Source organism: Oncorhynchus keta, chromosome 24, assembly GCF_023373465.1.
Source record: "Oncorhynchus keta strain PuntledgeMale-10-30-2019 chromosome 24, Oket_V2, whole genome shotgun sequence".
NCBI classification, from domain to species: domain Eukaryota; kingdom Metazoa; phylum Chordata; class Actinopteri; order Salmoniformes; family Salmonidae; genus Oncorhynchus; species Oncorhynchus keta.
Genome location: NC_068444.1, coordinates 3447978 through 3472294, shown reverse-complemented (window position 1 = coordinate 3472294; position 24317 = coordinate 3447978). Strand labels below are relative to the sequence as shown.

At 45.4% G+C, this 24317-nt stretch overlaps 1 protein-coding gene across 1 annotated transcript in view; it reads left to right on the top strand.

The window, feature by feature from the left end:
- Positions 1–4179: 4179 nt before the first annotated feature.
- LOC118382581 (CSC1-like protein 2) overlaps positions 4180–24317 on the top strand; it is a gene marked incomplete at its 3' end in the record, with an annotated part of 151872 nt that continues 131734 nt past the window's right edge. The window contains 1 exon segment of the mRNA XM_052477525.1: positions 4180–4492.

Here is a 24317-nt window from a genome sequence, read left to right as displayed (position 1 = left end):
GAAAATACCTTTCAATTTAAATCGCGCTTAATAACGACAAACTTCCGTGATAAGGATTAAATCGAGCCCTTACAATTCATAAGAGGTATGTATATATTTTGTCATGATTTAACACACAATCACGCACACAAATACACGTACTTGATCTAGATAGACTACTGGTCCAGATGGTAGCAGGGCTGCATTAAAGGTTATATTTATTGTCACTACAGCGACGTCTCCTCATCCTCCGGCACACATAAAGCTGAGTTCATTATCAAGTGAGAAGGTGGTATTTGCCACATAAAACTGGGGGGGGGGGGTGGAACGCCCCTCCAACTCGTAATTACCAGTGTGAACCTCGTCTATTGCCGCGTTCAAGTAGTAGTCGGACATTTGGACATTTCCGAATTGCTAACTGGTTGTAGTACACACGTGCCAAGTTCAATGAATCAGCAACTCGGAAATGTCGGAGTTTCAGAGTTCGGACGAGCATATCATCCCTGAGTTCCGATTTCTCACACATGCTGACCTCTGACATCACCCACTAAGGAAATTACCTCAATAACATTTTGACGACACCTAAGGATTTATTTTATTTTGACTTAATTTAACTAACGAAGTCCGTTAAGAACAAATTCTTATTTTTACAATGATGGCCTAACCCGGACGACACTGGGCCATTTGTGCACCACCCTATGGGACTCCTGATCACAGCTGGTTGTGATACAGACCGGAATCAAACCAGGGTCTGTAATGACGCCTTTAGCACCGAGATGCAGTGCCTTAGACCACTGTGCCACGCGGGAGCCTTTAATGACCTCAATATTAGCATTTTGACCTGATCACCTACTAAGGAAATGACCTTGATTATAGCACTTTCAGCAGTTCAATCTAACAACAACACAACATGTATAAAAAGCCATCTGTTGATGTGATTTGTGAACACTATAATTTGTTTACAAGCATGATAGCTGTACATTCAGTTCATGGTTGAGTCAGCTTGTTGGCCATTAGCCAACCGGCCTTTCTCAATAAATTCGACGCACATGAACGCATCCAACTAGTAATTACTACCTTCCAAACACCGCATTAGTGTTGGTGTGACAGCTATAAAAGCCAGCCAGCATCCGTACTATTGTGATGAAGCTGTCGGACAGCTTGAAAGGGAGGATGTAAACTAAATCATTAACTAATTTGCGCGCAAGACTCTGAGAAGCTGACATCTAGGTAGAGCCGAGCGTGCAGGCAGGTCTTGGCGAGGGGTGCTGTTCAGAATGAACGTTGAGCTTGTAGCCTTTGCAAGTATCCGCGTTACACTCGCCCACACCCCCATCGGTCCCGTCAGCTGGGAGAGATACGTTTTTTTAAGCGTTCAATGTTATGTATATGTCCTCTTTCTTTGGCCTAGTCTTGTTTAAATGTTTTTGCAATGTGTCATTTAAAAAAATACAGCTTGGGTTCTGTGGTGAACAGAACGGGGATTGCAGACTTCATAGGTCGGTGGGGGGGTCTATGGCTCTGTCATGTGTGGGTCTCTGGACTGTGTCGTAGGCTATGATGCCCCTGTGTGCAGTCGGTGAATTTGCATGTTTGTTCAATGGTGTTTCATTGGGCTAGGCCCGGTTTGCAGTGAAGTAATAGTATCACCTTTAGATGTTAAGTTCTCCTTCATTGTAAACCTCGCGCGTGTGTAGTGTCACTTAAACTCGTTATCACGCTTAGCAGGTGTGCCTTAGGCCTTCAGGTCATTGCAGCACTTCTGATTGGGTTACAGAGACTGCAGGAATTTAGGTCACCTAGCATGTCATGCACGCAGTCTTGTGAAATTGGGTATTTAATAAAGATAATGGTTTGGTCTGTGTTGGTGTCCTATCACCGGTCAAACAAATGTGATGGCAGCATCACGCTACTGTAACGGATGTTATACTGTTACACTACTCTGCGCATCCAGTAATTGCCCCACCTCTCGGGTGGTCTAGCGCACTTTATCACACTATTACCGACAGCCTGCATAATACCTTGGGTGTCATCACGAGTCCAAACAGTTCCCGTTTTGCTACTAAAACGGGAGTTTATATTGGCCACATTTCCGTCAGTTCCCTCTCCGTTTCGCGACCGAATCGGGGTAAGGGATACGCCCCTGGGGTGAATACACTAGAAACCAAACAGAACGACGCTGGGCGGGACCTACCTGAATGTGTCCAATTAAAACTCGTTTTTTTTGCCACTGTCCGACTAATGAATACAGCCCGGAAGTTATTCACATTCCTCACACGTAAAGTAAATGTTTCTCAAGAAAGGATATAAAATAATGAATTTGGCCACTTTGTTTGCCCACGTATATTGCATTCATTCAGATTTAACTATCGAATTATGTAACATACAGAGAGCAAAGTGTAGGTGCGGCAGATTTCTATCGTCCTACCTGTGAGAAGGTATGCATGTACAGTAGTTTAGACCATAGGCGCTGTGTACGGAAGCTGTGATGAACATCTGAACATTTTTCCCTGGCTGCCAAAGCTCTTGCTCAAATGTTTGTAGATTTATCTAATTAAAAAAAAAAAAAAAAGTTGTAGATATACAGTGCCTTTGGAAAGTATTCTGACCTCTTGACCTTTTCCACATTTTGTTTGGTTACAGCCTCATTATAAAAGCCTTAATCTAAAATGTATTAAATTGTCCCCCCCGTCCCCCCCCATCCTTCTGCACACAATACCCCAGAATGACAGAGCAAAAACAGTAACAAATATATTATTGCTAATTTATATAAAATAAAAATAAATGGATTATTTACATAAGTATTCAGACCCTTTACTCTGTATTTTTAGGTATGACGCTACATGCTTGGTACACCTGTATTTGGGGAGTTTCTCCCATTCTTCTCAACCTCTCAGGTTGGATGGGGAGCGTTTGCTGCACAGCTATTTTCAGGTCTCTTGAGATGTTTGATTGGGTTTAAGTCCAGGTCCAAGATCCTGAGCGTTCTGGAGCAGGTTTTCATCAAGGATCTCTCTGTACTTTGCTCTGTTCATCTTCGCCTCAATCCTGACTAGTCTCCCGGTCCCTTCCGCTGAAAAACATCCCCACAACATGATGCTGCCACCACCACCACCATGCTTCACCGTAGGGATGTTACCAGGTTTCGTCCAGACTTGATGCTTGCCATTCAGGCCAAAGAATTCAATCTTCAATAGCAGGAAATGCTAGCTAATTAACATAAGCTGCCAGGAGTGCTTGCTAGTAATCTTTCTACCAGATTGTCTGAGGTAAATACATTAAAAAAAGGTAAAGAAAGTTAATTGCAGTTGTAAATGTTTCCACTAGTCACTGATAGCTATACAGTTAGTGTTACTTTATTGGCTTTTAGCTATTTTACACAGCATTTTATGGCATTTAGCTAGCTACGTTTTTAAGAGCGCTTTTCAATTGGTATTTCTGCCCCTATTTTCAGTCACAGGTGGGGACTGGATTAGGTGTGAGCGGTACAGGAGGTGGGCCCTTGAGTTGTGCGCCAATTTAATAGGGATGGAATATTTGTGGCCAATTTGCAAATTAGAATCATGCAATAGCAGAGCATAAGAGTTGCCACATCAATGTTACACTGAATTACGTTTTTAGTTATTCAATGTTATATTCCAGTTGTATTAGTTATGTTCTAATTAATATTTATGAATTAAAAACAACTATTGAAAACCTTTTTCTCCTGTAATTTTAAAGACTACTGGGATTTAAAATCTTGAATTATACATTGTGGATTGTATGGAGAAAAACATAAATGCACATTTTCTAAAAACATTTATTTAAATACTTAAGTGTAAAACTTTAGCAATTTATATCCCTTTATAGTTGATCTACAAACCATTTTTTTTTTCACTCTAAACGTTGCTTTCTTGTGTCAGCAATAAGACATTGTTCTTAGGGGGTGGCCAGTTGCCCCCCCCCTACTACTTTTCAAGAACGCCCCATACCAACGTGAAAAAACGTCATCAAAAAGCGACCCCAAAGATTAGCGAACATATTTAGGACCAAATGCGCACCGAAATGAATGCATTTAAAAACAAATCTGATAAGAGCTTGTACGTTCGTTGATTGATTACTCAACTAAAAAGGTGTTACACGAGGCAAAATATGGTATATTTGTCATAAAACGCCCTGGTTTGAGAGGAACACACATCTATGTATCTGTTCTGTGTCTCCTATTTCTATGCTCTTGGTACGCCCTGTTCATTTCGACGGGTACTCCCCTCGCATCATCCGATCCGACGCCACTGCCTTGGTTAGCTTCTGCTGCCATTAATTGTCTCCAGGGCTGCTTAACTCCTATTTAGCCCGTTGTTTTTGGTTTTGTTTTGCTTTGAAGGGACTATTTTATTGTCTGGGATTTTATTCAAGACCTGGATATAATACGAAGTGTTTTTGTTCGTTTTGGATCGAGGTGTGTGTGTGTGTGTGTGCAGCTCGCCTGTCTTCTTGGTTGGCTTGGGAAAAGCCACTGCGTATCAAATAGCAGGTAAACCATCGCTATGCTACCCCCAACTAGTTAGGTATCGTACTTAGCTAGTAAACAAAACGATTTAGTTAACTAACACGACGTAACTAAACTGTAATTTAAAAAAATAAAACGTCTTTTTTTTTTTTATAGCTAACGTTATCATGCTAACTGCTATTGTCGGTTCAACTAGACAGACGTTAGCATGCTAACTGGCTAACTGCTATTGTCGGTTCAACTAGACAGACGTTAGCATGCTAACTGGCTAACTGCTATTGTCGGTTCAACTAGACAGACGTTAGCATGCTAACTGGCTAACTGCTATTGTCGGTTCAACTAGACAGACGTTAGCATGCTAACTGGCTAACTGCTATTGTCGGTTCAACTAGACAGACGTTAGCATGCTAACTGGCTAACTGCTATTGTCGGTTCAACTAGACAGACGTTAGCATGCTAACTGGCTAAATGCTATTGTCGGTTCAACTAGACAGACGTTAGCATGCTAACGTTTTAGTGTCTTTAGATGAACGGCTCGATTTTATCGAGAGTTACACTACTTAGCTAGCTTATTTGTTATTATTATTATGTTCACTAACGTTACTTTTGAGAGAAATAGGCAGGACTGCTCATGATTTAATGTCATGTGCAGTAAATCGGTGTAATTTCTTTAGCTGTGCTCAACAACCCAAATCTTATAGGATTCGTTTTTTTAGTGGTTTTTAATGGATCATCCACATATTAGTGATGATAAGAGTTAGCTTGACCTACTCCTTATGTTCGGACATCGGTTTCATCGTGTGCTGCAACCACAATGCGTTTCATTAATCATTGCATGGGGCCTATTCTGCAGTTTCGTAAGTGTTTCCCCTACAGTGAAAGAGAAATTGCCAGGCTGCTGCTCGTGCTATGGGAATGCTCTCTGGTTAAGGAGGGCTTGCTGGAGTAGTTTAGTAGTACACTTTATAAATGAAACGGATAGCTCTGGTCCAGGACGTTAGTGCTGACCAGATAATGCTGAGCATTAATTTCACTAACGCCAGAGCTACTGAAAGCACTGCTCCTTTGAAACGTCCAGTGACAATGACAGCGCTCCTTATACAGAGAGGATGAATATGAGATGGCCTCTGTCTGGGGTTTGGTGACTGGCTTTGGTCAAATATTGATGGGACACAAAAGTGCGTACACACACACACACACACACACACACACACACTGTGGCTGTTAGTGAAAGTAGATTATATACACCAAGTGTATCTTTTACGAAGGCCTAGCTTGGGTCTCTAGTTAATCAAAACACTAATTTCTGTACAGAACACTGAGTTTATGGTTAATTTTCCAAATGGTGCCCTATGCAATGTTCTCCAGGGCTCTGGTCAATAGCATTGCACTAAATAGGGCCACACTGGTTGACACTAGTCACTTGTTAGTTGTGGACTGTTTACCACCAGTGGCTGCATCAGGAGCAGGCAGGCTGTTGCTAAGATACCTTTGGTGCAAAGATCCATTCATAAAGACCCAGTCGTCGTCATTTATCAACCGTTTTGGCATAACTGGAGATTGTAGGATTTGCGTGCGCCGCATATGGGATTTATCAAACTGTTGTACGCAACGTGTGTGCAATGTTTTCATTGATAAATCAGGGCCATATTATATTTGTGCACTCGTGAATGAGTGCTGCACCCCTGCTTAGTAAACAGCATCCATTCACCTTTTTATGGTAACAGAAACGCCCTCGTTTTGCTGTATGATTTGTAAATGTTGAAACTGGGCTATAAAAGAGAAATGGCCCATTTTGATAAGATTTCTGTAAAGGTGTGGGCGGACTCTGTCTGCAGTGACAGCCCACCGCCTATAACGAGTGCTAAACACTGGCCCGTGCATTCTGCAAGATCGATCGTCTATTGAAAAAAAAACATGTTGAAGCAAATGCAGTCTACAGCCCACAGTTCTATGCAAAAGACAAATTGTTTAATATTTTATCAATACAGGATTGTTTCTCGTGCCTTGGCTCTGAGGTGAAATGGGTTATGTCTAGAGCCCGACCGATATGTGATTTTATTTTTTAGTTTATTCTGATTTTAGTGTGGAAACATTGAATTATTTGTACTATTATAGCTGAAATTTAGAAATAATAACTTAGTGAAATAATAATTACACTCAAATTAAAGTTTATTAGATCTTTCCAGACCTAAAAAATAATCCCCTGATTTGTTTTATGCATTGTTGTGAGAAAATCCAGCATTTTAAATTTATTTTAGTAGTGTGAAACCTGGGGGAAATTCCGAACTTGGAAAAACTAAACCAAAACTGAATTTTTGTGTAAAAAAAAAATAAGTAAAACATGTAAACTGATTTTTAAATGCCCCTAACATTATTTTTGGCTGTGCATGACTGCACTTTACCTTGTCATCCTGCAGCACAGCATTTTGGGGAAAGTTGAGGTCAAGTCCAATATTGACTATGCAACCAAGAGGGAAAGAGGTTGTGGCATCCTATAAATGTTTTAGTGAAATATAATACATCACATTTTAGCAGACGCTTTTATCCAAAGTGACTTAGTCATGTGTGAATACGTTTTTACTTATGGGTGGTCCTAGGATTCAAACCCCAATATCCTGGCGTTGTAATGCTCTATCAAGATGCATGATGGTTTATAAATGCTTTGTGAAGCCTCCGTGTTTAATGTGATTTACAAGGCCTTTATTAAGCCACGCTTGTCGCTAATAAAACACAGGTTTGTCACATTTGACATAGTCGGTTATGTCACATTTATGAACCCTTTATAAAGCATGACATACAGTTATAGATTTGTAACACATTTATCTAGTGTTTGTGAAGCCGTTTTATAAGATGCACGTCCATTGTAAAGCGAGACATTAACTTCCAAGTGCTAATCATAGTTGGCTACACTTTAGGTAAAACCTTAAAACACAAAGGTTTAGGTGAAAACACTGTTTCGGCCTATATCATCGGATCCTTTGAGGAACTTTGGTTCAGGTTATGATATGAACAAAGGAATCTCGCCCGAGAGCATATTTCTGTCCTGCCCTTTGAAGCAGGACGTGTAATGTCCGAGGCCTTTTCATTGTTTGGTAATGTCCAGTCCGGGGGGATGGCTTTCACCTCTCTGGGAGGAAGGACGTCAGCATTGCTCAGCAGCTGAAACCTGCTTCCATCGGAGTGAAAGCAGGGTGGTATGCTGCTGGCCTTCTCTAGAGTTGAACCAAGTGCTTAGCCTGTGATGTTCAGCCTCATTATCCTGCCTCCATGCACCTAGTCTAGAGTTGAACTAAGGCTGAGCATCACATGCTCAGCCTCATTGCGCCTTCTGTTTGTTTTGTTTGGTGTGACGGAACCGTGGTGTCCTAGCAACCGGCTGCATCAGGGGGATAGGTGACGGTAGCTCAGTTAGTGTCCCGACCTAGCCTACAGTACAGAAACAGTTTGTATAGAGATACACTGACTGACTGACTGAAAACCGCTCATGTCTATCTAGGAGGGTGACTGTGTTTAGTTGAGGTGAAGTAAATAGTCAGGGTGTTCATACAGAACCATTCGGAATGGGGAGGTCCGGTTCGGACAACCTGAGTGAAAACATGAAACACGTAGAAGCAATAGGCCTACATGCTATTGTAACAGTATAACTTTAGACCGTCCCCTCGCCCATACCCGGGTCGCGAACCAGGGACCCACTACTTCAAGATCTCAGAGCAAGGGACGTCACCGATTGAAACGCTATTTAGCGCGCACCACCGCTAACTAAGCTAGCCGTTTCACATCCTTTACACTATGCCTGAGCTGCATTGTGTGACTCCTGAGTAAATCTGACCATCCTGGTGTCATAGACCAAGATGGAACGTAGTAAACATAAATTCTGGGACACTCAAATTAGCGCGATATGTTCAGTTTGGTATGGTTATATAAGACAACAAAAAACCACATTTAAGCTGGTTGGTCGGGGTGGATGAGGACGTATTGATTTGGAACTAGGCGTGCCTCCCGGGTGGATGAGGACGTATTGATTTGGAACTGGGCTTGCCTCCCGGGTGGATGAGGACGTATTGATTTGGAACTGGGCGTGCCTCCCGGGTGGATGAGGACGTATTGATTTGGAACTAGGCTTACCTCCCGGGTGGATGAGGACGTATTGATTTGGAACTGGGCTTGCCTCCCGGGTGGATGAGGACGTATTGATTTGGAACTGGGCTTACCTCCCGGGTGGATGAGGACGTATTGATTTGGAACTGGGCTTACCTCCCGGGTGGATGAGGACGTATTGATTTGGAACTGGGCTTGCCTCCCGGGTGGATGAGGGCGTATTGATTTGGAACTGGGCGTGCCTCCCGGGTGGATGAGGACGTATTGATTTGGAACTGGGCGTGCCTCCCGGGTCTGACCGTGAAGTCGACTCAAAACACAAAATGACTTAATTAAGCACGTGTATTTTTGGTACCACGTTCATCTGTACAAACAATAGTATGCAAGTATAAACTCCATGGGACCATGCAGTCTATAGTCTGTTCACCCTGACCAGTCATCTATAGTCTATCCAGTCATCTATCGTCTGTCCAGTCATCAATAGTCTGTCCAGTCATCTATAGTCTGTTCACCCTGTCCAGTCATCTATAGTCTGTCCAGACATCTATAGTCTGTCGACCCTGTCCAGACATCTATAGTCTGTCCACCCTGTCCAGACATCTATAGTCTGTCCAGTCATCTGTAGTCTGTTCACCCTGTCCAGTCATCTATAGTCTATCCAGTCATCTATAGTCTGTTCACCTGTCCAGTCATCTATAGTCTGTCCACCCTGTCCAGTCATCTATAGTCTGTCCAGTCATCTATAGTCTGTTCACCCTGTCCAGTCATCTATAGTCTGTCCACCCTGTCCAGTCATCTATAGTCTGTCCACCCTGTCCAGTCATCTATAGTCTGTCCAGTCATCTATAGTCTGTCCACCCTGTCCAGTCGTCTATAGTCTGTCCACCCTGTCCAGACATCTATAGTCTGTCCACCCTGTCCAGTCATCTATAGTCTGGTCAGTCATCTATAGTCTGTCCACCCTGTCCAGTCATCTATAGTCTGTCCAGTCATCTATAGTCTGTTCACCCTGTCCAGTCATCTATAGTCTGTCCACCCTGTCCAGTCATCTATAGTCTGTCCAGTCATCTGTAGTCTGTTCACCCTGTCCAGTCATCTATAGTCTGTCCACCCTGTCCAGTCATCTATAGTCTGTCCACCCTGTCCAGTCATCTATAGTCTGTTCACCCTGTCCAGACATCTATAGTCTGTCCAGTCATCTATAGTCTGTCCAGTCATCTATAGTCTGTCCAGTCATCTATAGTCTGTCCAGACATCTATAGTCTGTCCACCCTGTCCAGTCATCTATAGTCTGTCCAGTCATCTATAGTCTGTCCAGTCATCTATAGTCTGAGTCATCTATAGTCTGTCCAGTCATCTATAGTCTGTCCACCCTGTCCAGTCATCTATTGTCTGTCCAGACATCTATAGTCTGTTCACCCTGTCCAGTCATCTATAGTCTGTCCAGTCATCTATAGTCTGTTCACCCTGTCCAGTCATCTATAGTCTGTCCAGTCATCTATAGTCTGTCCAGTCATCTATAGTCTGTTCACCCTGTCCAGTCATCTATAGTCTGTCCAGTCATCTATAGTCTGTCCAGTCATCTATAGTCTGTCCACCCTGTCCAGTCATCTATAGTCTGTCCACCCTGTCCAGTCATCTATAGTCTGTCCAGTCATCTATGGTCTGTCCAGTCATCTATAGTCTGTCCAGTCATCTATAGTCTGTCCACCCTGTCCAGTCATCTATAGTCTGTCCAGTCATCTATAGTCTGTCCAGTCATCTATAGTCTGTTCACCCTGTCCAGTCATCTATAGTCTGTCCAGACATCTATAGTCTGTCGACCCTGTCCAGACATCTATAGTCTGTCCACCCTGTCCAGACATCTATAGTCTGTCCACCCTGTCCAGTCATCTATAGTCTGTCCACCCTGTCCAGTCATCTATAGTCTGTCCACCCTGTCCAGTCATCTATAGTCTGTCCAGTCATCTATAGTCTGTCCAGTCATCTATGGTCTGTTCACCCTGTCCAGACATCTATAGTCTGTCCAGTCATCTATAGTCTGTCCAGTCATCTATAGTCTGTCCAGTCATCTATGGTCTGTTCACCCTGTCCAGACATCTATAGTCTGTCCAGTCATCTATAGTCTGTTCACCCTGTCCAGTCATCTATAGTCTGTCCAGTCATCTGTAGTCTGTTCACCCTGTCCAGTCATCTGTAGTCTGTTCACCCTGTCCAGACATCTATAGTCTGTCCACCCTGTCCAGTCATCTATAGTCTGTCCAGTCATCTATATTCTGTCCACCCTGTCCAGTCATCTATAGTCTGTTTAGTCTGTCCAGACATCTATAGTCTGTCCAGACATCTATAGTCTGTCCACCCTGTCCAGACATCTATAGTCTGTCCACCCTGTCCAGACATCTATAGTCTGTCCACCCTGTCCAGACATCTATAGTCTGTCCAGTCATCTATAGTCTGTCCAGTCATCTATAGTCTGTCCAGACATCTATAGTCTGTCCACCCTGTCCAGACATCTATAGTCTGTCCACCCTGTCCAGACATCTATAGTCTGTCCAGTCATCTATAGTCTGTCCAGTCCTCTATAGTCTGTTCACCCTGTCCAGTCATCTATAGTCTGTCCACCCTGTCCAGTCATCTATAGTCTGTCCAGTCATCTATAGTCTGTCCAGTCATCTATAGTCTGTCCACCCTGTCCAGTCATCTATAGTCTGTCCACCCTGTCCAGTCATCTATAGTCTGTCCAGTCATCTATAGTCTGTTCACCCTGTCCAGTCATCTATAGTCTGTCCAGTCATCTATAGTCTGTCCACCCTGTCCAGTCATCTATAGTCTGTCCAGTCATCTATAGTCTGTCCAGTCATCTATGGTCTGTCCAGTCATCTATAGTCTGTCCAGTCATCTATAGTCTGTCCAGACATCTATAGTCTGTCCAGTCATCTATACTCTGTCCACCCTGTCCAGTCATCTATAGTCTGTTCACCCTGTCCAGTCATCTATAGTCTGTCCAGTCATCAATAGTCTGTCCAGTCATCTATAGTCTGTTCACCCTGTCCAGTCATCTATAGTCTGTCCAGACATCTATAGTCTGTCGACCCTGTCCAGACATCTATAGTCTGTCCACCCTGTCCAGTCATCTATAGTCTGTCCTCCCTGTCCAGTCATCTATAGTCTGTCCAGTCATCTATAGTCTGTCCAGTCATCTATAGTCTGTCCAGTCATCTATAGTCTGTCCAGTCATCTATGGTCTGTTCACCCTGTCCAGACATCTATAGTCTGTCCAGTCATCTGTAGTCTGTTCACCCTGTCCAGTCATCTATAGTCTGTCCAGTCATCTGTAGTCTGTTCACCCTGTCCAGTCATCTGTAGTCTGTTCACCCTGTCCAGACATCTATAGTCTGTCCACCCTGTCCAGTCATCTATAGTCTGTCCACCCTGTCCAGACATCTATAGTCTGTCCAGTCATCTATATTCTGTCCACCCTGTCCAGTCATCTATAGTCTGTTCACCCTGTCCAGTCATCTATAGTCTGTCCAGACATCTATAGTCTGTCCAGACATCTATAGTCTGTCCACCCTGTCCAGACATCTATAGTCTGTCCACCCTGTCCAGACATCTATAGTCTGTCCACCCTGTCCAGACATCTATAGTCTGTCCACCCTGTCCAGACATCTATAGTCTGTCCAGTCATCTATAGTCTGTCCAGTCATCTATAGTCTGTCCAGACATTTATAGTCTGTCCACCCTGTCCAGACATCTATAGTCTGTCCACCCTGTCCAGACATCTATAGTCTGTCCAGTCATCTATAGTCTGTTCACCCTGTCCAGTCATCTATAGTCTGTCCAGTCATCTATAGTCTGTCCAGACATCTATAGTCTGTCCAGTCATCTATACTCTGTCCACCCTGTCCAGTCATCTATAGTCTGTTCACCCTGTCCAGTCATCTATAGTCTGTCCAGTCATCAATAGTCTGTCCAGTCATCTATAGTCTGTTCACCCTGTCCAGTCATCTATAGTCTGTCCAGACATCTATAGTCTGTCGACCCTGTCCAGACATCTATAGTCTGTCCACCCTGTCCAGACATCTATAGTCTGTCCACCCTGTCCAGTCATCTATAGTCTGTCCAGTCATCTATAGTCTGTCCAGTCATCTATAGTCTGTCCAGTCATCTATAGTCTGTCCAGTCATCTATGGTCTGTTCACCCTGTCCAGACATCTATAGTCTGTCCAGTCATCTGTAGTCTGTTCACCCTGTCCAGTCATCTATAGTCTGTCCAGTCATCTGTAGTCTGTTCACCCTGTCCAGTCATCTGTAGTCTGTTCACCCTGTCCAGACATCTATAGTCTGTCCACCCTGTCCAGTCATCTATAGTCTGTCCACCCTGTCCAGACATCTATAGTCTGTCCAGTCATCTATATTCTGTCCACCCTGTCCAGTCATCTATAGTCTGTTCACCCTGTCCAGTCATCTATAGTCTGTCCAGACATCTATAGTCTGTCCAGACATCTATAGTCTGTCCACCCTGTCCAGACATCTATAGTCTGTCCACCCTGTCCAGACATCTATAGTCTGTCCACCCTGTCCAGACATCTATAGTCTGTCCACCCTGTCCAGACATCTATAGTCTGTCCAGTCATCTATAGTCTGTCCAGTCATCTATAGTCTGTCCAGACATTTATAGTCTGTCCACCCTGTCCAGACATCTATAGTCTGTCCACCCTGTCCAGACATCTATAGTCTGTCCAGTCATCTATAGTCTGTCCAGTCCTCTATAGTCTGTTCACCCTGTCCAGTCATCTATAGTCTGTCCACCCTGTCCAGTCATCTATAGTCTGTCCACCCTGTCCAGTCATCTATAGTCTGTCCACCCTGTCCAGACATCTATAGTCTGTCCAGTCATCTATAGTCTGTCCAGTCATCTATAGTCTGTCCAGTCATCTATAGTCTGTTCACCCTGTCCAGTCATCTATAGTCTGTCCAGTCATCTATAGTCTGTCCAGTCATCTATAGTCTGTTCACCCTGTCCAGTCATCTATAGTCTGTCCAGTCATCTATAGTCTGTCCAGACATCTATAGTCTGTCCAGTCATCTATAGTCTGTCCACCCTGTCCAGTCATCTATAGTCTGTTCACCCTGTCCAGTCATCTATAGTCTGTCCAGTCATCTATAGTCTGTCCAGTCATCTATAGTCTGTCCACCCTGTCCAGTCATCTATAGTCTGTTCACCCTGTCCAGACATCTATAGTCTGTCCAGACATCTATAGTCTGTCCAGACATCTATAGTCTGTCCAGACATCTATAGTCTGTCCAGTCATCTATAGTCTGTCCAGTCATCAATAGTCTGTCCAGTCATCTATAGTCTGTTCACCCTGTCCAGTCATCTATAGTCTGTCCAGACATCTATAGTCTGTCGACCCTGTCCAGTCATCTATAGTCTGTCGACCCTGTCCAGTCATCTATAGTCTGTCCACCCTGTCCAGTCATCTATAGTCTGTCCAGTCATCTATAGTCTGTCCAGTCATCTATAGTCTGTCCAGTCATCTATAGTCTGTCCAGTCATCTATGGTCTGTTCACCCTGTCCAGACATCTATAGTCTGTCCAGTCATCTATAGTCTGTTCACCCTGTCCAGTCATCTATAGTCTGTCCAGACATCTATAGTCTATCCACCCTGTCCAGTCATCTATAGTCTGTCCAGTCATCTATGGTCTGTTCACCCTGTCCAGTCATCTATAGTCTGTTCACCCTGTCCAGTCATCTATAGTCTGTTCACCCTGTCCAGTCATCTATAGTCTGTCCACCCTGTCCAGTCATCTATAGTCTGTCCACCCTGTCCAGTCATCTATAGTCTGTCCAGTCATCTATAGTCTGAGTCATCTATAGTCTGTCCAGTCATCTATAGTCTGTCCACCCTGTCCAGTCATCTATAGTCTGTTCACCCTGTCCAGACATCTATAGTCTGTTCACCCTGTCCAGTCATCTATAGTCTGTTCACCCTGTCCAGTCATCTATAGTCTGTTCACCCTGTCCAGTCATCTATAGTCTGTCCAGTCATCTATAGTCTGTCCAGTCATCTATAGTCTGTCCACCCTGTCCAGTCATCTATAGTCTGTCCAGTCATCTATAGTCTGTCCACCCTGTCCAGTCATCTATAGTCTGTCCAGTCATCTATAGTCTGTCCAGTCATCTATAGTCTGTCCAGTCATCTATAGTCTGTCCAGTCATCTATGGTCTGTTCACCCTGTCCAGACATCTATAGTCTGTCCACCCTGTCCAGTCATCTATAGTCTGTCCAGACATCCATAGTCTGTCCACCCTGTCCAGTCATCTATAGTCTGTCCAGTCATCTATAGTCTGTTCACCCTGTCCAGTCATCTATAGTCTGTCCAGTCATCTATAGTCTGTCCACCCTGTCCAGTCATCTATAGTCTGTCCAGTCATCTATAGTCTGTTCACCCTGTCCAGTCATCTATAGTCTGTTCACCCTGTCCAGTCATCTATAGTCTGTCCAGTCATCTATAGTCTGTCCAGTCATCTATAGTCTGTCCAGTCATCTATAGTCTGTCCAGTCATCTATAGTCTGTCCAGTCATCTATAGTCTGTCCACCCTGTCCAGTCATCTATAGTCTGTCCAGTCATCTATAGTCTGTCCACCCTGTCCAGTCATCTATAGTCTGTCCAGACATCTATAGTCTGTCCACCCTGTCCAGTCATCTATAGTCTGTCCAGACATCTATAGTCTGTCCAGACATCTATAGTCTGTCCACCCTGTCCAGTCATCTATAGTCTGTCCACCCTGTCCAGTCATCTATAGTCTGTCCAGACATCTATGGTCTGTCCAGTCATCTATGGTCTGTCCAGTCATCTATGGTCTGTCCAGTCATCTATGGTCTGTCCACCCTGTCCAGTCATCTATAGTCTGTCCACCCTGTCCAGTCATCTATAGTCTGTCCACCCTGTCCAGTCATCTATAGTCTGTCCAGTCATCTATAGTCTGTTCACCCTGTCCAGTCATCTATAGTCTGTCCAGTCATCTATAGTCTGTCCACCCTGTCCAGTCATCTATGGTCTGTCCAGTCATCTATAGTCTGTCCAGTCATCTATAGTCTGTTCACCCTGTCCAGTCATCTATAGTCTGTTCACCCTGTCCAGTCATCTATAGTCTGTCCACCCTGTCCAGTCATCTATAGTCTGTCCACCCTGTCCAGTCATCTATAGTCTGTCCAGTCATCTATAGTCTGTCCACCCTGTCCAGTCATCTATAGTCTGTCCAGTCATCTATGGTCTGTCCAGTCATCTATAGTCTGTCCAGTCATCTATAGTCTGTCCAGTCATCTATAGTCTGTCCAGTCATCTATAGTCTGTTCACCCTGTCCAGTCATCTATAGTCTGTTCACCCTGTCCAGTCATCTATAGTCTGTTCACCCTGTCCAGTCATCTATAGTCTGTCCACCCTGTCCAGTCATCTATAGTCTGTCCAGTCATCTATAGTCTGTCCACCCTGTCCAGTCGTCTATAGTCTGTCCAGTCATCTATAGTCTGTCCAGTCATCTATAGTCTGTCCACCCTGTCCAGTCATCTATAGTCTGTCCAGACATCTATAGTCTGTCCAGTCATCTATAGTCTGTCCAGACATCTATAGTCTGTTCACCCTGTCCAGTCATCTATAGTCTGTCCAGTCATCTATAGTCTGTCCAGTCATCTATAGTCTGTTCACCCTGTCCAGTCATCTATATAAAGGCCATGCAACTTTGAGTTTTTGATAAAGGCAACTTTGACTTTTTGATAAAGGCAACTTTGAGTTTTTGAGAAGATTTGAAAATAGGACACTGCCTCTTTTTTTTTTTTTTTTAAAGACAAAATGTGCCAAAGAGAGATGGGCACTGCTACAGTAGGCTATAGCTACGCTGAATCAACCGTCGCAACAGTGCTACAGTGCTACAGTGCTACAGTGCTACAGTGCTACAGTGCTACAGTGTTAGTGTTACAGTGCTACAGTGCTACAGTGCTACAGTGCTACAGTGCTACAGTGCTACAGTGCTACAGTGTTACAGTGTTACAGTGTTGCAGTGTTAGTGCTACAGTGTTAGTGCTACAGTGTTAGTGCTACAGTGTTAGTGTTGCAGTGTTAGTGTTACAGTGCTACAGTGTTACAGTGCTACAGTGTTAGTGTTGCAGTGTTAGTGTTACAGTGCTACAGTGTTAGTGTTACAGTGCTACAGTGTTAGTGTTACAATGTTAGTGTTACAATGTTAGTGTTACAATGTTAGTGTTACAATGTTAGTGTTACAATGTTAGTGTTACAGTGTTAGTGTTACAGTGTTAGTGTTACAGTGCTACAGTGTTAGTGTTACAGTGCTACAGTGTTAGTGTTACAGTGCTACAGTGTTAGTGTTACAGTGTTAGTGTTACAGTGTTACAGTGCTACAGTGTTAGTGTTACAGTGCTACAGTGTTAGTGTTACAGTGCTACAGTGTTAGTGTTACAGTGCTACAGTGTCAGTGTTACAGTGTTAGTGTTACAGTGTTAGTGTTAGTGTTACAGTGTTAGTGTTACAGTGCTACAGTGTTAGTGTTACAGTGCTACAGTGTTAGTGTTACAGTGCTACAGTGTCAGTGTTACAGTGTTAGTGTTACAGTGCTACAGTGTTAGTGTTACAGTGCTACAGTGTTAGTGTTACAGTGCTACAGTGTTAGTGTTACAGTGCTACAGTGCTACAGTGCTACAGTGTTACAGTGCTACAGTGTTACAGTGCTACAGTGCTACAGTGTTACAGTGCTACAGTGTTAGTGTTAGTGTTAGTGTTAGTGCTACAGTGCTACAGTGCTGCAGTGCTGCAGTGTTGCAGTGCTACAGTGTTGCAGTATTACAGTGTTACAGTGTTACTGTTACAGTGCTGCAGTGTTACTGTTACAGTGTTGCAGTGTTACTGTTACAGTGCTGCAGTGTTACTGTTACAGTGCTGCAGTGTTACTGTTACAGTGCTGCAGTGTTGCAGTGCTACAGTGTTGCAGTGTTACAGTGTTACAGTGTTACAGTGTTACTGTTACAGTGCTGCAGTGTTACTGTTACAGTGTTAGTGTTACAGTGTTAGTGTTACAGTGTTAGTGTTACAGTGCTACAGTGTTAGTGTTACAGTGCTACAGTGTCAGTGTTACAGTGTTACAGTGCTACAGTGTTAGTGTTACAGTGCTACAGTGTCAGTGCTACAGTGTTAGTGTTACAGTGTTAGTGTTACAGTGTTAGTGTTACAGTGCTACAGTGTTAGTGTTACAGTGCTACAGTGTCAGTGTTACAGTGTTAGTGTTACAGTGCTACAGTGTTAGTGTTACAGTGCTACAGTGTTAGTGTTACAGTGTTACAGTGTTAGTGTTACAGTGTTACAGTGTTAGTGTTACAGTGTTACAGTGTTAGTGTTACAGTGTTACAGTGTTAGTGTTACAGTGTTAGTGTTACAGTGCTACAGTGTTAGTGTTACAGTGCTACAGTGTCAGTGTTACAGTGTTAGTGTTACAGTGCTACAGTGTTAGTGCTACAGTGCTACAGTGTTAGTGCTATAGTGTTAGTGTTACAGTGCTACAGTGCTACAGTGCTACAGTGTTAGTGCTGCAGTGTTAGTGCTACAGTGTTAGTGCTACAGTGTTACAGTGTTACAGTGCTACAGTGTTAGTGTTAGTGTTAGTGTTAGTGTTAGTGTTAGTGTTACAGTGCTACAGTGTTACAGTGCTACAGTGCTGCAGTGTTGCAGTGCTACAGTGTTGCAGTATTACAGTGTTGCAGTATTACAGTGTTACAGTGTTACTGTTACAGTGCTGCAGTGTTACTGTTACAGTGCTGCAGTGTTACTGTTACAGTGCTGCAGTGTTACTGTTGCAGTGCTGCAGTGTTGCAGTGCTACAGTGTTGCAGTATTACAGTGTTACAGTGTTACTGTTACAGTGCTGCAGTGTTACTGTTACAGTGTTGCAGTGTTGCAGTGCTACAGTGCTACAGTGCTGCAGTGTTGAATGTTGTCCTGGTAGCTTTCCAGACTGTCTGGAGCAGCCTTCTCTCGTCACATACATGTTAATGGTGGATATATATCCCTGTAGCACTGTCTTAGGCGTCTCACAGTACGGACATAGCAATTTATTGCCCTGGCCACATCTGCAGTCATGCCTCCTTGCAGCATGCCTAAGACACGTTCACGCAGATGAGCAGGGACCCTGGGCATCTTTCTTTTGGTGTTTTTCAGAGTCAGTAGAAAGGCCTCTTTAGTGTCCTAAGTTTTCATAACTGTGACCTTAATTGCCTACCGTCTGTAAACTGTTAGTGTCTTAACGGCCGTTCCACAGGTGCATGTTCATGAATTGCTGACTGCAGGAATGTCCACCAGAGCTGTTGCCGAGAGTGTAATGTTCATTTCTCTACCATAAGCCGCCTCCAGTTTGGCGGTACGTGGAGAATTTGGCAGTACGTCCATCCGGGCCTCACAACCGCAGACCACGTGTATGGCGTTGTGTGGGCTAGCGGGTTGCTGTTGTCAACGTTGCGAACAGAGTGCCCCATGGTGACGGTGGGGTTATGGTATGGGCAGGCGTAAGCTACGGACAACGAACACAAATATATTTAATTGATGGCAATTTGAATGCACGGAGATAGTTACAAGATCCTGAGGCCCGTTGTCGTGCTTTTCGTGCTCCGCCATCACCTCATGTTTCAGCATGATAATGCACGGCCCCATGCCGCAAGGATCTGGACACAATTACTGGAAGCTGAAATTGGCCCAGTTCTTTCTTGGCCTGTATACTCACCAGACATGTCACACGATTTCATATGCTTGGATCCCAGAAAAACACAGAATTTCTTGTGTCCCCTGGATAAAAAGTTGAACAACCCCTGGGGTGTAAGGGATAGTAGGGGATAGTTGTGGTCATGCCCTCAGCAGTGGTTTGGCTTGGAAGCTAATCTCAGACTAGGCTAATGGGTTAAGAGGCGTTTCTCAGACTAGGCTAATGGGTTAAGAGGAGTTTCTCAGACTAGGCTAATGGGTTAAGAGGCGTTTCTCAGACTAGGCTAATGGGTTAAGAGGAGTTTCTCAGACTAGGCTAAGAGGCGTTTCTCAGACTAGGCTAATGGGTTAAGAGGCGTTTCTCAGACTAGGCTAATGGGTTAAGAGGAGTTTCTCAGACTAGGCTAATGGGCGTTTCTCAGACTAGGCTAATGGGTTAAGAGGCGTTTCTCAAACTAGGCTAATGGGTTAAGAGGCGTTTCTCAGACTAGGCTAATGGGTTAAGAGGCGTTTCTCAGACTAGGCTAATGGGTTAAGAGGCGTTTCTCAGACTAGGCTAATGGGCTAAGAGGCGTTTCTCAGACTAGGCTAATGGGCTAAGAGGCGTTTCTCAGACTAGGCTAATGGGTTAAGAGGCGTTTCTCAGACTAGGCTAATGGGTTAAGAGGCGTTTCTCAGACTAGGCTAATGGGTTAAGAGGCGTTTCTCAGACTAGGCTAATGGGCTAAGAGGCGTTTCTCAGACTAGGCTAATGGGCTAAGAGGCGTTTCTCAGACTAGGCTAATGGGCTAAGAGGCGTTTCTCAGACTAGGCTAATGGGCTAAGAGGCGTTTCTCAGACTAGGCTAATGGGCTAAGAGGCGTTTCTCAGACTAGGCTAATGGGTTAAGAGGTGTTTCTCAGACTGGGCTAATGGGCTAAGAGGCGTTTCTCAGACTAGGCTAATGGGTTAAGAGGCGTTTCTCAGACTAGGCTAATGGGCTACGAGGTGTTTCTCAGACTAGGCTAATGGGTTAAGAGGAGTTTCTCAGACTAGGCTAATGGGCTACGAGGAGTTTCTCAGACTAGGCTAATGGGCTAAGAGGAGTTTCTCAGACTAGGCTAATGGGTTAAGAGGTGTTTCTCAGACTAGGCTAATGGGTTAAGAGGCGTTTCTCAGACTAGGCTAATGGGTTAAGAGGCGTTTCTCAGACTAGGCTAATGGGTTAAGAGGCGTTTCTCAGACTAGGCTAATGGGCTAAGAGGCGTTTCTCTGACTGGGCTAAGGGGCGTTTCTCTGACTGGGCTAAGGGGCGTTTCTCTGACTGGGCTAAGGGGCGTTTCTCTGACTGGGCTAAGGGGCGTTTCTCTGACTGGGCTAAGGGGCGTTTCTCTGACTGGGCTAAGGGGCGTTTCTCTGACTGGGCTAAGGGGCGTTTCTCTGACTGGGCTAAGGGGCGTTTCTCTGACTGGGCTAAGGGGCGTTTCTCTGACTGGGCTAAGGGGCGTTTCTCTGACTGGGCTCAGGGGCGTTTCTCTGACTGGGCTCAGGGGCGTTTCTCTGACTGGGCTCAGGGGCGTTTCTCTGACTGGGCTCAGGGGCGTTTCTCTGACTGGGCTCAGGGGCGTTTCTCTGACTGGGCTCAGGGGCGTTTCTCTGACTGGGCTCAGGGGCGTTTCTCTGACTGGGCTCAGGGGCGTTTCTCTGACTGGGCTCAGGGGCGTTTCTCTGACTGGGCTCAGGGGCGTTTCTCTGACTGGGCTCAGGGGCGTTTCTCTGACTGGGCTCAGGGGCGTTTCTCTGACTGGGCTCAGGGGCGTTTCTCTGACTGGGCTCAGGGGCGTTTCTCTGACTGGGCTCAGGGGCGTTTCTCTGACTGGGTTAATGGGCTAAGAGGCTAACAAGCAATCTGATGTGTGTACTGCAAAAAAACATATTTTTCTCTGCCTCTTTGCCCTTTGACCTGCTAACACCAACATTACCCCACACACACACACATTACCAGCGCTGTTCTGCTCATCTGTCCCAACACTAACCCATTAATACTCCTCCTGGAATGCTGTGACATCACGCTGACAGAGGAAAAAAGAGAGTGGCCGGGAGTTGAGAGAGCAAGGAACGGAGAGGGAGGGAGAGAGGTGAAAGGTCAAGGAATGGCGAGAGGGACAGAGGACAGAGGGAGGCTGCTAGAGAACAATAGATTAATAGAGGGTATAGACACCACAGTCTCAACCCGGAGAGGAGACGAGACCCTACAGTCTCAACCAGGGGAGGAGACAAGACCCCACAGTCTCAACCAGGGGAGGAGACAAGACACCACAGTCTCAACCAGGAGAGGAGACGAGACACTACAGTCTCAACCAGGAGAGGAGACGAGACCCCACAGTCTCAACCAGGAGAGGAGACAAGACCCCACAGTCTCAACCCGGAGAGGAGACAAGACATCAGTCTCAACCCGGAGAGGAGACAAGACACCACAGTCTCAACCAGGAGAGGAGACGAGACATCAGTCTCAACCAGGAGAGGAGACGAGACACCACAGTCTCAACCAGGAGAGGAGACGAGACACCACAGTCTCAACCCGGAGAGGAGACGAGACACCACAGTCTCATCTCGGAGAGGAGACCGAGACACCACAGTCTCAACCCGAGAGGAGACAAGACACCACAGTCTCAACCAGGAGAGGAGACGAGACACTACAGTCTCAACCAGGAGAGGAGACGAGACCCCACAGTCTCAACCCGGAGAGGAGACAAGACACCACAGTCTCAACCCGGAGAGGAGACGAGACACCACAGTCTCAACCCGGAGAGGAGACGAGACACCACAGTCTCAACCCGGAGAGGAGACGAGACACCACAGTCTCAACCCGGAGAGGAGACGAGACACCACAGTCTCAACCCGGAGAGGAGACGAGACACCACAGTCTCAACCCGGAGAGGAGACGAGACACCACAGTCTCAACCAGGAGAGGAGACGAGACACCACAGTCTCAACCCAGAGAGGAGACGAGACACCACAGTCTCAACCAGGAGAGGAGACGAGACCCCACAGTCTCAACCCGGAGAGGAGACGAGACCCCACAGTCTCAACCCGGAGAGGAGACGAGACACCACAGTCTCAACCCGGAGAGGAGACGAGACACCACAGTCTCAACCAGGAGAGGAGACGAGACATCACAGTCTCAACCCGCAGAGGAGACGAGACACTACAGTCTCAACCAGGAGAGGAGACGAGACACTACAGTCTCAATCCGGAGAGGAGACGAGACACCACAATCTCAACCAGGAGAGGAGATGAGACATCACAGTCTCAACCCGGAGAGGAGACGAGACACCACAGTCTCAACCCGGAGAGGAGACGAGACACCACAGTCTCAACCCGGAGAGGAGACGAGACACCACAGTCTCAACCCGGAGAGGAGACGAGACACCACAGTCTCAACCCGGAGAGGAGACGAGACACCACAGTCTCAACCCGGAGAGGAGACGAGACACCACAGTCTCAACCAGGAGAGGAGACAAGACACCACAGTCTCAACCCAGAGAGGAGACGAGACCCCACAGTCTCAACCCGGAGAGGAGACGAGACCCTACAGTCTCAACCCGGAGAGGAGACAAGACTGGGTCCCAAATGGCACCCTATTCTCTATATAGCTAGTTTTGACCAGAGCCCTATGGGTAACGTAGTGCACTAGTTTAGACCAGAGCCCTATGGGTAACGTAGTGCACTAGTTTAGACCAGAGCCCTATGGGTAACGTAGTGCACTAGTTTAGACCAGAGCCCTATGGGTAACGTAGTGCACTAGTTTAGACCAGAGCCCTATGGGTAACGTAGTAGTTTGCACTAGTTTAGACCAGAGCCCTATGGGTAACAGTGTAGTGCACTAGTTTAGACCAGAGCCCTATGGGTAACGTAGTGCACTAGTTTAGACCAGAGTTTAGACCAGAGCCCTATGGGTAACGTAGTGCACTAGTTTAGACCAGAGCCCTATGGGTAACGTAGTGAAACTAGTTTAGACCAGAGCCCTATGGGTAACGTAGTGCACTAGTTTAGACCAGAGCCCTATGGGTAACGTAGTGAAACTAGTTTAGACCAGAGCCCTATGGGTAACGTAGTGCACTAGTTTAGACCAGAGCCCTATGGGTAACGTAGTGAAACTAGTTTTGACCACATGTTCTCTTCTTAAACCACACCATTGCCGGAGCCTTTGACCCGTTTACCATGTATAAACTATCCCTCAAACACTCTGCAAGGCCGCTTGTTAAGCTACTGTCGTCTTCTCTCTCTCATCTTTTTGACCCCTTCCCCCAACGTTCAACGCTCCTGGTTGAGACTGTGGTGTCTCGTCTCCTCTCCGGGTTGAGACTGTGGTGTCTCGTCTCCTCTCCGGGTTGAGACTGTGGTATCTCTCTCATCTTTTTGACCCCTTCCCCCAACGTTCATACAAAGGCTTTTGTTTTGAGACGACCTGATCTGACTGTTCAGATGAGACGCGTGACGTAGACGACATAACCATGCTATTAATATAGTAATAACATCTGACTTTAATAACAGAACATAATAACGTTTTAGTTCATCGTGTTCTGTACCAGATTAGATTATTCATGTTTTCCTATTTAGTATTCATTATGTTACAACAGTTGTTCTGTACCAGATTAGATTATTCATGTTTTCCTATTTAGTATTCATTATGTTACAACAGTTGTGTCCTCTGTTAAGAGGAGTCGAAAACCCTAATGGATACATGTCGGTCTGTTGAGATGACCGTATTACCGCCACGTCTGCAGTCATGAGACATGACCACAATAAGATTTACGCTAATCTCATTTTATGCACCCTGGACATGTGTTGGTAGTATCCAACTAGCAAATGGCCATCCGAGTCCTAATGACCTGGTACTCAGGGCTCTATTGTCCCTCCATCAGGTCCTAATGACCTGGTACTCAGGGCTCTATTGTCCCTCCATCAGGTCATATTGGCCTGGTACTCAGGGCTCT